Raw genomic sequence first — 15,153 nt, 5'->3', positions numbered from 1 at the left:
CGGTAAGTATCCCGATTATTGTCACTTCGGGGTTAACGGATCATAACACATAATAGGTGACTATAGACTTGCAAGATAGGATCAAGAACTCACATATATTCATGAAAACATAATAGGTTCAGATTTGAAATCATGGCACTCGGGCCCTAGTGACAAGCATTAATGTAGGATCGAAAGTATGTCTAGAGGGGGGGGGGTGATTAGACTACTTGACCAAATAAAAACTTAACCTTTTCCCAATTTTAGTTCCTGGTAGATTTTAGCTATTGTAGGACAAGTCAAGCAATCATCACACAATTCAAGCAAGCATGCAAAGAGTATATTGGCAGCGGAAAGTAAAGCATGAAACTTGCAAGAATGTAAAGGGAAGGGTTTGGAGAATTCAAACGCAATTGGAGACACGGATGTTTTTCCTGTGGTTCGGATAGGTGGTGCTATCCTACATCCACGTTGATGGAGACTTCAACCCACGAAGGGTAATGGTTGCGTGAGTCCACGGAGGGCTCCACCCACGAAGGGTAATGGTTGAGCGAGTCCACGGAGGGCTCCACCCACGAAGGGTCCACGAAGAAGCAACCACCCACGAAGGGTCCACGAAGAAGCAACCTTGTCTATCCCACCATGGCCATCGCCCACGAAGGACTTGCCTCACTAGCGGTAGATCTTCACGAAGTAGGCGATCTCCTTGCCCTTACAAACTCCTTGGTTCAACTCCACAATCTTGTCAGAGGCTCCCAAGTGACACCTAGCCAATCTAGGAGACACCACTCTCCAAGAAGTAACAAATGGTGTGTCGATGATGAACTCCTTGCTCTTGTGCTTCAAATGATAGTCTCCCCAACACTCAACTCTCTCTCACAGGATTTGAATTTTGTGGAAAGAAGATTTGAGTGGAAAGCAACTTGGGGAAGGCTAGAGATCAAGATTCATATGGTAGGAATGGAATATCTTGGTCTCAACACATGAGTAGGTGGTTCTCTCTCAGAACATATGAGTTGGAATTGTGTATGTGTTCTGATGGCTCTCTCCACGAATGAAGAGGAGGTGGAGGGGTATATATAGCCTCCACACAAAATCCAACCGTTACACACAGTTTTCCAATCTCGGTGGGACCGAATCAACAAACTCGGTCGGACCGAAAAGGTAAACCTAGTGACCGTTAGAGATTTTCGGTGGGACTGACATGCAACTCGGTAGGACCGATATGGTTAGGGTTTGGGCATAACATAATCTCGGTGAGACCGATTACACAAACTCGGTGAGACCGATTTTGGTAATTAGCTAACCAGAGAGTTGGTCAGGCAAACTCGGTGGGACCGATTTGCTCTTTCGGTGAGACCGAAAAGTTACAAAAAGGAAACATTGAATTTACATTGCAATCTCGGTGGGACCGATCCGCTCTTTCGGTCAGACCGAAAGGTTACGAAAGGGAAACAGAGAGTTTGCAATCCCATCTCGGTGAGACCGAGATCCCTATCGGTAGAACCGATTTGCTTAGGGTTTGGCAATGGCTATGACAAGTGAAACTCGGTGGCGCCGGGTTGAAAGAATCGGTAGGACCGAGTTTGGCTTTGGGTTTAGGTCAAATGTGGATATGGGAAAGTAGCTGAGGATTTTGGAGCATATCACTAAGCACATGAAGCAAGAGGCTCATTAAGCAACACCTCATCCCTCCTTGATAGTATTGGCTTTTCCTAAATACTCAATGTGATCTTGGATCACTAAAATATAAAATGAAGAGTCTTGAGCTTTTGAGCTTGAGCCAATCCTTTGTCCTTAGCATTTTGAGGGTTCCACTTTCACATCCATACCATGCCAATCATTGAGCTTTCCTGAAATAGTCATCTTGGAATAGCATTAGCTCAATGAGCTATATGTTCTTATGAATTACCAAAACCACCTAGGGATAGTTGCACTTCCAATCTCCCCCTTTTTGGTAATTGATGACAACATATAGATCAAAGCTTCGACAAATGATAATAAGCATGAAATATATCGTCGCTTTGAGAAGTATGTGACAAGTAAGAGCTCCCCCTAAATTTGTGCATATTTAAAATTTGCTTTGGACTGCAAATGCACAAAGAGTTAGAGTCATGACTCTTCCATGTCACATACATCTTGGTGGAGCGCTTAAAATGATAAGAATGAAATACATGCACTCATCACCAAGAATAGTGAATGATCACATAAGATAGATAAGATGATAATATTAAGCAAACATTAAGTGTAGCTTATGATCAAACACATGATCATCAATGTCTCACGAGCAATGACATAGTATCTCAAACAAAAGCAAACAAAGTTCGAAAAACCACCAAATAAAACAAGAGAGAATAAAAGCAACACTCTCTCTCGAAGCCTATGATCTATACATTTTCTCCCCCTTTGGCAACAAGTTACCAAAAAGTTCCTAGAAAATGCATAGTGCTAAGTCGACACTCAGGCTTGATCTTCAGGTGGTGGTGGAGTCCGGAGCACTCCAAGGACGAAGCCTTCTGTAGACATGGTCGGAGTCGAGGCTGAAGTAGATGCTGGAGCTGGTGGAACTGAAGCTGTAGCTGGTGCAGAAGTGGTGGCTCTGGTGTCAGCAACTGGCACTGCATGTGATCTCTGAGCTCTTGGCACTCTGGCAAATGCATCAGGTGTAGTCTTGCCTCTCCTCTCCTGCATGTCATCTTGAAGTTGCTCAACTGCAGTATGAATCTCTGTCACTTTGACATTCAAGTCATAGAACTTTTGTTCCATGATCCTCTCTAAGCTTGCCTGGTTCTGAGTTAGGGTGGCTAGTCCTTGCTCAATCCGCAGGGTGGATGCAATCAAGTAACCAAGCTGCTCTTGTTTGGTTTTCAAGAAATACTCAGATGCCTCCTCTTGAGTTGGCATATTGGCAGCTTTCTCCTTCCTTGCCTTCTCCTTCTTTGCTTGTGCTTGTGCAGATGATGGTTCATTCTCATTCATGGCAACTTGATTATCTTCAAAATCTGGACGGATGGGCAGGTGTTCCTTGTCCAATAAGTATATGCCCGTGCCCATCTTAGAGTTGATGAGCTCCTGAATCTGTGGGGCATATCCACAGCTCCTCTTCTGGTCTGCTGCAATCCTCTTGATGGTCTCTACCATGAGGCTCATCACCTTGACCTTCTGTGGCACATCAAAGATATGAAGCAAATTGATCGCATGGCTCTGATCATCTTGTGATCACCTGACTTGGGCAACAAGGTGTGCCTCAGTATCCAATTGATGGTTGGCAGCCCTGACAGAAGATAGTGTACTGAGCCAAACTTGAAAGTGTCAAGTGCTTCATTTGGAATTTCCTTGTACATGTTTGACATTGAGTTATGATCCATCTTCTTCTTGGCATATACATCCAAGTCATCTTCCTACTCTTCTGGGGCATTAATCAGCTGAGCCCATTCAGCAACTGTAGATTGGTACCTCATACCTTCAGACATCCATGTTATCCTACCATCTGGATAAAAATATGCTGTGGAGTAGAACTGCATGATAAGCTCCTCATTCCACTTTATGAGCTTCTGCCCAACAAAGTCCTCTACTCCACATGCCTTGAAGCTGTCCTGCACTCCAGGGTAGTGCTCTTCATTGTCCTTGATGTACTCCCAATCAACCCATCTCATCTCACAAACTATGGGCTTCTTGTCCAACAAAACTGTCTCATAGAAGTCCTGCTGTTCCTTAGTGTGAAACCTGTAATCAATAGCAGTTCTTCTCCTTGAAGCATACAGATCTGCTTCTCTCCACTTCCTCAGCCCTGAGTCTCTTCTGAGCTTCATGTCCTCAGCCACAGGTTGAGCATCATTGTGGTCTGGGATCTTGGGCTTGAGCTTTCTCAGAACATGCTCTTCATCATCTTCTTCAGCAGCTTCAGGCACTGGGGCCTTGTTATTTTCAGTTGCAGGTATGCTCCTCGTATTTCTCTTTGGAGCTGTCTTAACCTTTGATGCAACCTTGGGTGCTTCCTTGGGCTTAGATGCAGTAGCCCCTGATTTGATAGCATCACCCATTAGCTTGGGTGCCTTAGGTGCTGGTGCAACAACCTCTTCTTCTTCCTCTTCTTCCATGATGGAAGCCTTTCCAAGCACTCTGGCTACGGTCTTCTTGACCCTTTCCTTCCTTTTTTTCCTTCAGCAACAACTGGCTCTATGGTTGCAGGCTTTTCAGGAATCTGAGTTGAGGCTCTGGCTTTTGGAATAGGTTGCCTACCTGCTGGCCTTTTGATTTTCAATCCTGGCTTTGTGCCTTGAGCTGAGCCATGTTCCTTCTCGAGCACTACTCTCTTTGAAGTTGCTTCCTCTTCTGCCACATAATCCTCATCTTCTGAGTCTGAGGTTCTCTTCTTCCTCTGTCTGGTGGCAGCTTTAGGCAGATTGCTAGGAGTACCTCTGCTGCCATCATCTGAAGAACTTGAGGGACTAGTGCCCTCACTCATCTGCACTTGCTCTTCTGACATGTTCTGGCTATCACTTTGGTCTGACATGATGAACAAGCTGACTACTGACCCTGTGAATAGTTTATAGATGAGGTAGAGTGGATGAGCATCACAAAATGCAGAGATTTTTGCAAAAGAATAATTCAAAAACTTAGTTTTAGTTTCCCACTGAAAGCATCTTGGATCTACCGATTTCTAAACTCGGTGATACCGAAGCAGTTTTGGCACCTAAACTAGTGAACTCGGTCAGACCGAGTCACAGTTCGGTGGCACCGAGACTGCTAGGGTTTCACAGAGTTCCAAAATTGGTCACACCGATAAGTAATTCTCGGTCAGACCGAGTCTCACTTGTGCAATGGCATAAGCCAAATCGGTGGGACCGAGTTTTTCAACTCGGTGGGTCCGAGATGGTTTCGGCGGAAACCTAACCCTAAAATTTTCGAATTAAACCTAATCTACGAGTTCATTGACTAGATAGAAGTTTAACAAACGTGGCAAGAATCATGATGATCACAATGTGCTAAGAATCGGATTGGGGAATAGCACAAAGATCGAGTCCATACCCTAGTTCGGCGGAGACTCGCTACGGCGGCAACGGCGGGGTTGAATTTCCATTGACGGCGACAGAGACCAGCGACTGGAGGCGGCTGGCGGCGAGGAGACGATCCGGAGACCAAGTTGGCAGAGCAGGCTATCGCCCGGGCGAAGGGGTTCGGAGAAATTTCCAAATTTTTGCCCGTGACTATATATAGCCCGACCCAGTCGGTGTGACCGAGTGGAACAACTCGGTGGCACCGAGATGCAAAACTGTATACAGTTGTTGCAACTCGGTGTGACCGAATGGTTCAAATCGGTTGCACCGAGATCGAATACCTAGATCAACTTAATGATCTCGGTAGGACCGAAAGTAGGGTATCGGTCAGACCGAGAATCATAAAGAGGTTTTGGAAGTTTAAGTCTATGACGAATCGGGGACTCCGAGCGCTCCTCACACAAAGTGGTTCGAATCTGACTTGATCAAATTTTGTGATGTAGCATGAATAGAGTTTGAGATGAGAAAAGCATAGATAGCTAGAGGAGGTTCTTAGGCATTCTTGTCCATCCACTTGGCAAAAGGAAATAAAACCAAACAATCAAAACAACAAGTGGATGTCCTCGAATGAGTAAAATATGCAACCAGCATGCTCACACAATAAGATGGCAAATGAAATATGTGACAAGGCATGCACAACCAATTCTAGCATCTATCAAGCAATTTGCGATGACAAGGTCATCTATATATGAGTATATTGACTTAGGAGTCAAGTGAGAACACTTGATCATAGGTCATACTCATCGTTTAAGCTCAAGTGGGGTTACCACTTTTAAATAAAGCATTGTTGTGTTCACATCTTTAGAGTTGCTTTAGCTCAAGTCTTAGAGTAAAGCTCCCCCTAGATGTGATATCCCCCCTTAGAGGGATGAACTAACCTCGGGTTTTGTCGATGATGACTTCATGTAGATGTTGAAGATGTGGATGCTCAATGTTGATGTAGATCACTTGGATCTATCCATTTGAGTGAATTGCACTTTCAATACCTACATGGGTTAGTCCCACAAGGAACAAGCAAGGATATCCATAGACATAGAGTGATGCACACACAAGATGATGTCCATGAAAACTTTTAGGTTACCTTGTCCATTGTCTTACCAACAAGAGGGTTTGTGACTCCTTGAACTAGTGCAAGATGTGGAAGTTGATTGCACTTGTTCTTGCCAAAATGATAAGAGTGAAGTATGTTGGCGGAGTCACCCTCAAGAACTCTCTAGTTCTTCTTCTTTTGGATCCACACCATCTTGATGGGAATCCTTGGAGTTGTAGTCGTACTTGATGAAGTGGAACTTGAAGTAGTCTTGGGAATCCACTTGACTAAGGTCTTAGGAGCTTCTTCAAATGCATCAATTTCCTCTTGAAGCTTGTCCTTGCCTTTTTGCTTGTAGTCTTGTGGTGGAAGATCATCTTGAGCTTGTGTCCCCTTGAAAGAAGTATCATACTTCTCTTGTGGAGGAACAAACTTTGTCTTGGGGTATTGATCTTCTTCCCACTCAACTCCATTTGCATTGAACTTTCGTTCAAAACCAACACCTTGATTCTTCCGGTGCATTCCTTGCTTGCGCATAATTTCCTCGAATTGCTTACTCCTGGCAAGGCTTTTGTACACTCCTTTCTCTATAATTCCCTTCAATAAGCTATTTTCTTGCTCAAGTGTAACTTGGCTAAGAGAATCATTAGTGGAATCAAGAGAACTACTAGAAGCAACAATATTGGATTTAGCATGATCATTGTTACTGCTAGAGGAAGAATCTTTCTTGTTCTTGTTACTAGACTTGACTTGAGGCATGTAAGTGGATAAGAGTAAACGCTTGGCAATGTAAGAAGAACTTTTCTTGCGGAGATCATCATTGATTGGTTTTAAGAACTCATGCTCTTGCTCAAGATTGAGCTTTTCAAAGCGTAATTTCTCATGAGCTCTTAAAAGTTCTCGATGATCTTCGAAGATAGTTTCATGAGCTAACTTAAGAGTGTTTAGTTCTTTAGTTAGAGCCTCAATCTTCTCCTTATCATTGTCATTCGTTTTATCTTGATTAGCATGATTAATTGACGTGTCATCATAGTATTCATCACTAGAGTTGTCAACAAGCAAATCATCACCTAACAAGTCATCTTCATCACTATTGAAATCAACATACTCGGGGTGTGTTACCTTAGGACCTTTGGCCATGAAGCATCTTCCAATTCCTTCATTTGGTGAGTCAAATATGTCGTAGGAGTTGGTTGACACAAGTGCTAGACCGGCAACACCTTCATCTTGAGTATCTTCGGAGTCGGAGTGATAACTTCTCTCGGAGTGGCTGTCGGAGTCAGAGCCGGATACCCATTCACCAACATGAGCTTGATGTCTTCGTTTTGTGTAGCTCCTTGATAATTTTTCCTTCCTTTCCTAATCCTTGCTTCTCCGTGAGTATCTTCGTTCATAACGATCATCTCTACTCCTTCTCTCTCTTGGTGGTGATTCTTTGCTTCTTCTTTGTGGAGAATCTTCTCTTCTCTTGTAGGGAGCCGTACACTCATTGGAATAGTGTCCGGGTCTTCCACAACTGTAGCAGTTTTGCTCTCGACTAGAAGATCTTTTGTCATTGTAGGACCTTGACTTGAAGCTTCTATCTTTGCTTCTACTCTTGTAGAACTTGTTGAAGTTCTTCACCATTAGGCTCAATTCTTCATTGAAGTTTTGTTTCTCACTTGATGATGTAGGGGCTTCAATGAGGCTTTGTAGGCACCACTTGATTTGTTGTGAAGTTCCTCTTTATCCTTAAGTGACATCTCATGAGCAACAATTCTTCCAATCACCTCCGTTGGCTTGAGATCTTTGTAATTGGGCATCATTTGGATCAATGTGCACATGGTATCATATTTTCCATCCAAGGCTCTTAGAATCTTCTTGATGATGAATCTATCGGTCATCTCTTCACTTCCTAAGCCGGAAATCTCATTTGTGATGAGAGCAAGCCTAGAGTACATTTCAGCGACACCTTCACCATCCTTCATTTTGAACTTGTCAAGTTGACTTTGAAGCACATCCAACTTGGATTCCTTGACGGAGTCGGTACCTTCGTGCATATCAATCAAAGTGTCCCAAATTTCCTTTGCATTCTCAAGACGGCTGATTTTGTTGAATTCTTCGGGGCACAATCCGTTGAAGAGAATATCACAAGCTTGAGCATTGTATTGCAACATCTTCAACTCATCCGCGGTAGCTTCACGGTTTGGTTCTTTCCCATCAAAGAAGTCACCTTGCAAACCAACACACACAATAGCCCAAACGGCGGGGTTATGTCCAAGAATATGCATTTTCATTTTATGCTTCCAACTAGCAAAATTAGTACCATCAAAGTAAGGACCTCTACGGTGATAATTTCCCTCGCTAGACGCCATACTCTCCTAGGTTGTGAAACCAAGGCTATGACCACCAAAAGCTATGGAGATCAAAGCAAATGGAGACCAAAGCTCTGATACCACTTGTAGGATCGAAAGTATGTCTAGAAGGGTGGTGATTAGACTACTTGACCAAATAAAAACTTAACCTTTTCCCAATTTTAGTTCTTGGCAGATTTTAGCTATTGTAGGACAAGTCAAGCAATCATCACACAATTCAAGCAAGCATGCAAAGAGTATATTGGCAGCGGAAAGTAAAGCATGCAACTTGCAAGAATGTAAAGGGAAGGGTTTGGAGAATTCAAACGCAATTGGAGACACGGATGTTTTTCCCGTGGTTCGGATAGGTGGTGCTATCCTACATCCACGTTGATGGAGACTTCAACCCACGAAGGGTAACGGTTGCGCAAGTCCACGGAGGGCTCCACCCACGAAGGGTAATGGTTGCGCGAGTCCACGGAGGGCTCCACCCACGAAGGGTCCACGAAGAAGCAACCACCCACGAAGGGTCCACGAAGAAGCAACCTTGTCTATCCCACCATGGCCATCGCCCACGAAGGACTTGCCTCACTAGCGGTAGATCTTCACGAAGTAGGCGATCTCCTTGCCCTTACAAACTCCTTATTTCAACTCCACAATCTTGTCGGAGGCTCCCAAGTGACACCTAGCCAATCTAGGAGACACCACTCTCCAAGAAGTAACAAATGGTGTGTTGATGATGAACTCCTTGCTCTTGTGCTTCAAATGATAGTCTCCCCAACACTCAACTCTCTCTCATAGGATTTTAATTTTGTGGAAAGAAAATTTGAGTGGAAAGCAACTTGGGGAAGGCTAGAGATCAAGATTCATATGGTAGGAATGGAATTGTGTATGTGTTCTGATGGCTCTCTCCACGAATGAAGAGGAGGTGGAGGGGTATATATAGCCTCCACACAAAATCCAACCGTTACACACAGTTTTCCAATCTCGGTGGGACCGAATCAACAAACTCGGTCGGACCGAAAAGGTAAACCTAGTGACCGTTAGAGATTTTCGGTGGGACTGACATGCTACTCAGTAGGACCGATATGGTTAGGGTTTGGGCATAACGTAATCTCGGTGAGACCGATTACACAAACTCGATGAGACCGATTTTGGTAGCTAACCAGAGAGTTGGTCAGGCAAACTCGGTGGGACCGATTTGCTCTTTCGGTGAGACCGAAAAGTTACAAAAAGGAAACACTGAATTTACATTGCAATCTCGGTGGGACCGATCCGCTCTTTCGGTGAGACCGAAAGGTTACGAAAGGAAAACAGAGAGTTTGCAATCCCATCTCGGTGAGACCGAGATCCCTATCGGTAGAACCGATTTGCTTAGGGTTTGGCAATGGCTATGACAAGTGAAACTCGGTGGCGCCGTGTTGAAAGAATCGGTAGGACCGAGTTTGGCTTTGGGTTTAGGTCAAATGTGGATATGGGAAAGTAGCTGAGGATTTTGGAGCATATCACTAAGCACATGAAGCAAGAGGCTCATTAAGTAACACCTCATCCCTCCTTGATAGTATTGGCTCTTCCTAAAGACTCAATGTGATCTTGGATCACTAAAATATAAAATGAAGAGTCTTGAGCTTTTGAGCTTGAGCCAATCCTTTGTCCTTAGCATTTTGAGGGTTCCACTTTCAAATCCATACCATGCCAATCATTGAGCTTTCCTGAAATAGTCATCTTGGAATAGCATTAGCTCAATGAGCTATATGTTGTTATGAATTACCAAAACCACCTAGGGATAGTTGCACTTTCAATTAAGCATAGCAAAGTCATAGCAACATCAATCTCAGGACATGGTGGATACTAGGGATCAAACCCTAACAAATCTAACTCGATTACATGAGAAATCTCATCCAACCCATCACCGTCCAGCATGCCTACGGTGGAATTACTCATGCATGGTGGTGAGCATCATGAAATTGGTGATGGAGGAAGGTTGATGATGACGATGGTGATGGATTCCCCTCTCCGGAGCCCCGAACGGACTCCAGATCAGCCCTCCGGAGAGATTTTATGGCTTGGCGGTGGCTCCGTATCGTAAAACGTGATGAATCCTTCTCCCTGATTTTTTCTCGCTGAACACGAATATATGGAGTTCGAGTTGAGGTCGGTGGAGCACCAGGGGGTCCATGAGGCAGGGGGCGCGCCCAGGGGGTAGGCGTGCCCCCACCCTCGTGGACAGGGTGTGGCCCCCCTAGCCTTGATTCTTTTTCCAGTATTTTTATATATTGCAAAAATAATCTTCGTTGATTTTCAGGTCATTCCACGAACTTTTATTTCTGCACAAAAATAAAACCATGGCAGTTTTGCTGAAAACAACGTCAGTCCTGGTTAGTTCCATTCAAATCATGCAAGTTAGAGTCCAAAACAAGGGCAAAAATGTTTGGAAAAGTAGATACGACGGAGACATATCAGAAGCAAAAACAAGGTGAGTTACTTACTCGTCAGTAGCTATGTATGCCCCCCTCTTGGCCAGGAGAGCGGTGCCCCCGAGCTTCTTGGGCACAAGCTTTGCCGCGCTCTCGGGAGTGGACGGCCGCGTGGCAGTAGGCTCTATGGCGGTGGCGGCCGGTGACAAGGTGGAGGCGTCGCCCTGGGGAAGTGACGTCGTCTCGTCCTTCTTCGGGGTCCCCCGCTTCAACCTCCTCAAGGGGGTGCTCCTGCACCTCGTGGCAACCCCGGTAGAGCGTGGCGACCCCTCGACTAGGTACTCACCGGTGTCATTGTCATCAGAGAGGACGCGGAGGAGCTCACTCTACCTCGGGGGAGAGGTCTCCCCGCGCCTTCCAAGTTCGCCTCCGGGTCCCCCTCCTCCTCCTCCTCGGAGTGCTCGCCGAAGGACACCGGCACCGGAGAGCTAGGGGGCTGTGAAGGTTTGGGCGGCACGAGCCCTCGCTCATTGAAGACGGGCATGGCGGAGGCCACCTTTGCCCCATCATCGCGGCGGTACAACGGGAGATAGGCTTCTCTGAGGCTTCGCGGGTCCTTCTCGATCAAGGTGCGCATGGCCTTGCTTAGATCCTTGTCGGAAAGGCCGTCCAGGTGCAGCCAGGGCTTGTCCTCCACGCCCTTGAGGGTCCACAGAGGGCACGAGCGCGCCTGGAGCAGAGCCAGGCGTTGAGTCAGGAATTTCCTGACAAGCATGGCTGCTGTCAGCTTCCCCACCTTCAGGTCAGCCGTCATCTTTCTCCAGCATCAGCTCCGCCCAGGGGTCGACGAGCTTCTTGTGAGCCCACCGGTCCAGCTTCATCGGAAACGCGGTCGACAGCTCCAGCCGAGCATCGGAGTGCTTGGCGTCCATGAAGATCCACATATGCCGGAAGTCCTCCACCTTCTTCCTAGCCCTCGAGATCGTATTGCTGCGATGGGATGCGACGAAGCAGACGCACCCGGAGCACAGGGTACCGCTCATCCGGAGGTAGAAGAAGTGGCGTAACAGCGCAACAGAGGGTGCCACCCCCACAAACGCCTCACAGTAGAAGGCGAAGATCGACAGGAGGAGGATCAAGTTGGGATGAAGATGAAGGGCGTGGATCTGGTAATGATTGAGGATGGCGAGGAAGAAACTGGAGAAGGGGGGACGAGCCCAGCAAAGATGATGTGCAGGAAGAAGGGGTAGAAGGTCTCCCCCAAGGTTTCTGGGCTGGCTGAGCCGACCTCGAGTGCCGTCTCCGCCCGCCCCCCTCGTTGGGGCTGCTCGCCGTCAGCGGGAGCATGGTGGCAAGATGCTTTTCCTCAGTGAAGATGGGTGCACGAGGGCCGACTCGAACAAGGGGGCCGAGCGCGCAGAAGGAGCTGCAAGCTTCGCTTTTTCGGTCGCCATCGGAGGCAAATCCGGGGAGAGGTTGGCAGATCTGGAGGCGCTATGAGGAGGAGAGAAGGGGATCTAAAGAAAGACGAAGGGAAGGAAATGAAGGCTCAGCGGCATGCTCTAGCCTTTTTGTCAGCCTAGGACGGTTGCTAAGGCTGCATGGGGAAGCAGAGACGCCCACGTCCCATCAAGCGCCACGCATCGACCGAGGCCTCAGGCGGTTGGGGCCCACGGCGCTCCACCCTTGCCCCTTGGCTTCGCCTCCAAGCCAAGTCCGAGCGTGCCTTGGGCCCGGGGGCTACTGTCGGTGTTCTGGGAATGAGGGTACCCAGACTTGCCCACCCGCGGCCCATGACGTGGCCCCATCGACAGCCTGGTATGGCCCATCTCCGGCACCAACAACACAAGACCCTCGCGATGGGCCAAGCCTCGCGAGGCGAACGAAGCCAAGACCTCCAGAGGGAGCGGCCTCCTTAGGCTGGCTCCTGAGAGGCGGAGATTTCTATGCAAGCCCTAACCTCGTGAGGCTCGAGTGAGGCAAGCTATGACGACCAAGGCCAGGCGGGCGCCAGCAGGCGCAGTACAACAGGTTTCCTCTTTGGTGCTAAATAGGCAAGCACAGACGCGGAGTCCCGAGGAATCAACCAAAGGTTTCCATTTCCATGAAAGAAGACCAAGACCGCTAGGACGGCAGGACAGAGGTCATCGTTGAGCCCACCACGGCGTCACAACCAGAGATTTTGTAGGCGAAGACCACCTTTCATCAGGATAAGATGTACTAGTTGTCTCCTTTTGAATTTGGCCGTTGTGGGATCCCTTCCCACCTTCGTTTTGGGGCAACCAAGGCCACTATAAATAGATCCTAGCCACCACCTTAGATGGAAATGTGTCATTCAGACTATCCTCACCAGCTCACACAAGCACAAGAACACACCTCCTGAGGTTCCTCCTCCTCTGTACTAGTTCATCCTCAGCCCACCTCGAGGCGAATCCACCACAAAGCAGGAGTAGAGTTTTACACCTTAAGGTGGCCCAAACCTGGGTAAAATGCCTTGTCCCATTTCCTTACAATTCATCGAGCTAGGACATGAGATCGACGGGTAGGCAGACTGGGAAGGTTGAGTTCTTCGCACGCACCCTAGAGTTTGAATCTATCAAGGGTCTGCGGAGCCCCGAATCTAACAATGACCATGTGTTGATACTCATCTATGGACAATATATGTCCATCGAGTCTCCCTAAATTTCCTAAAATATTTTTAAAACTTAAAAATAATTTTAACCTATTAAACATCATTTCTGGCCTTATGAAAATTCCTTTAAATAAAATTGAAAATTAACTTTTAAAATGATATTTTTGTGGTTTTAGGGAGTCCTATATCTAATAGGATTCAAATATAATTTCTGAAAGATTTTTCACATCCCAAATTAAGTACTTGTAGTTCAATCCTTAACTCGGGTTTTTTTGGAAAACCTAATTTATAAAATATGTTTTGGCCAAATTATTTGAAATAAAATACTATCTCTCCTATACACATGGCATGATCATTGGGCAAAGTTTTGGATCAAGGAGAAGGAGTATAAGAGTTGGAGGATTTATTTAATTTTTAGAGCACTTGCGAACAGCGGACAAAATCCAATCAAAGCAAAGTCCAAAACACCCAAAAGTTTTTGTCAAACCACATTTTATCATGATTTATTAGGTTAAGTGTTTTGGCATGAAAATCAGGGTGTGACACAAACGCTTTATCCTTGCAACTCGTTTGTGCTTGGATTGCCATTGTAGTCGGTATCCTGTGGTGCTACGTTTACGTTGTGCGACCCATCACAAACAGCTCACGATTATAGAACTGTATGCGAAGCTTGAATACATCCCAAACGATTCATCTGTCGTACCTGCATTGGATGAAGACCTATCGCATGCGTTCTTCTATGACCAAACGTTTGTGATGCACACAACATCATAAACAGTGCATAATTGCCAAGCATGTGTGATAAGGTGACTTTCACAAACATTTAATAAGAAGGAATTTTTTTCGATGCTCTTGTTAATCGCACACTTTTTTCTTGGCTGATCGTGTGTGAAGTAGAGATTGATCGCACACATAGTGGATCCTAGAAACGTGTCTGATCTCCACGTCTATCGCAGACGTTTCACTTTCGCAAACCCTGTGCAGTGTAATCCCTAATTTAAAAATCACATATTTTGAATTTGATAGTAGGCAATCACTTATTTCATAGAGAACCATGTTAATTACAAATATAGGTTCAACCACGAATGCATAATTCGATGCACATGTACATATACTAAAGAACTACAGAAGCACCAAGTAAAGAATGATGAACCACAGTTGTACTAAAGACTTTAAAGAGGGAGGTGAAAGACATTCTAGTTGCCGGAGAAGGTGAAGAGGGATGCCCATATTGTGCCCTCCTCCATGCGTAATGCGCACACGACTCTAGGCCAACCCCTTGTGATGGATGCCCGTCCATCCTTCACCGTCTTCGTTCGGACTTCTCGATGCTCATTGTAGTCTGGATGAAATACTTTAACCTGCATTGCGTGTCCACCAATCATGTACTTTGCGAGGTAATCTTGAGTAAACTGCTTTGGGAACCTTCATCGCTGGGTTGACTCGCCTTGGTGTTATCCTGAGAAAAAGAGGCATCAATGATTTCAATAAAAAGACGGTCGAGGGAGTCAAGTTCTACCTTTGACTCATCATGAACCATCGACGACTCGTCTCCGGCTGCCGGCTGATTTACAACAGCTGGCTTAGTTCTTCTTCACTTTGGGGCAGGTTTTGGTTTGTGTACTTCTTTCCTTCTCCAGAAAACATCAGTTGCCTGCAATTGTGATAAGACAGAAATCAATATTATGATGAGCGAGTCAAA

This window comes from Triticum urartu, chromosome 5A (assembly GCF_056163025.1).
Source record: "Triticum urartu cultivar PI428250 chromosome 5A, HENAU_Tu73, whole genome shotgun sequence".
Classification (NCBI taxonomy): Eukaryota; Viridiplantae; Streptophyta; class Magnoliopsida; order Poales; family Poaceae; genus Triticum; species Triticum urartu.
This window is presented reverse-complemented; position numbering follows the sequence as displayed.